Source organism: Vombatus ursinus, unplaced genomic scaffold (assembly GCF_900497805.2).
Source record: "Vombatus ursinus unplaced genomic scaffold, bare-nosed wombat genome assembly UNPS02014894.1, whole genome shotgun sequence".
Taxonomy (NCBI): Eukaryota; Metazoa; Chordata; class Mammalia; order Diprotodontia; family Vombatidae; genus Vombatus; species Vombatus ursinus.
The window spans coordinates 3,305,552-3,306,953 of NW_020954672.1; positions in this window are offsets into that span (position 1 = coordinate 3,305,552).

Consider the following 1,402-nt stretch of genomic DNA (forward strand, 5'->3'; position numbering starts at 1 on the left):
CATACAGTGCATTTCAGTATCTTGGTAGGGGAGCCTAGCCCAGAATGAGTAGGACCCACCACCGATCAAGGCTTTTTCATATTTCCCATCTCCCTGCAGTTATTAGCAGTAGGAGTTTTAGTCTTCACCTGTGAGCTGGATTCTTCCTTCCCTATCCAGGAATCCCCTACCTGGCCAGCTAGAAGCTAACCCTTCTTTCTTCCCTTGATCCCTCCTGCTCTACTCCCCTCCCTTCCTTCTTCCTCTCCCGCTGACCAAATGCAATTCTTGGCTCTTAGATTTCGCTGATTGTCAATTTTGTCTCCCACTCTTTTCCTGCTTGCTTTTGTGCTGCCTCTCCAAATGAGCTTCTTATCGGGTTCCTCCTCCTTCCTTCCCACTATGTCAGCTGGACCCCCTCCCAAATCTGTTCACTCTAAAAGCCCAATCCTTGAAGAGAACTAGAGTTTAGTTGTGTTTCAATACAATTGTATCCCTCTTTCTGTTCCCTCACCATTTTACCAAGTACTTTTGCTTTATGTTCCTACTAAGAGGCATTGGATTGAGCCGCTGGCCCATTTGGGGACTGAAAATGAGCTTAACACCAGGCTCACCCATCCACCCTACCTCATCCCAAGAAACACTTGTAGATAATAAAGTCGCTGCAGTTTATAGATACTCCAACCCAATGTCTTTTTTTTTTAAGGAGTACTTTTAACAAGACTCTACAAAAAGAATTTATTTTGTCAAATTGTATTCTGGTCATAAGTATGGTCGCCTTTATGGACTCTACCTGTATATATGAGGATCATGAGGTAAAGGAAGGTGATGAAGGGACAATGGTCTATGTTTCAAGACCGGCTGGATCCCTGTAAACAGACCCTGAATTGTTGTTGTGTTCTACTCTTCCATCTACCCCAAATGCTGAACCTCTAGACACTTAGCCCTATCTAACCCCCACCCCCAACCTGAGCCTCCCCAGACTTCCCACTCCCTAGGGAGAGGCTAAATGCTAGAAGAACAAAGCTACCCCTAAATGTGCTTATGATGAGAAAACCTCCCACATCCAGCCTCTACCCCCCCCCAACTCCCTGCTCCTGACTGTGGGCTCGGCCCCTGCAGATGGCAGCCTATACCACAAAAAGGCAACTTATTATTTTTTTTTCCTGCTCTTTGCTGTAATTGGATTCATACTAAAGCAACCACGTCCCCATCAGAAAAGAAGGAGGGGGCAAGGGGAAGAGGCTGGGAGAGAAGGGAGGGACAAGAGTAGTAAGTGAGTGAGAGAGAGAGAGAGAGAAGAGGGCTCCAGATCGCCGAGTAAGCAGAAAAAGAACAAAAAAAAAACCAAAAAAACAAAAAAAAACAAACCCCAGGAATCCGAAAGAAGAACCAGACAACCACTTCCACAGAACAAACCCCC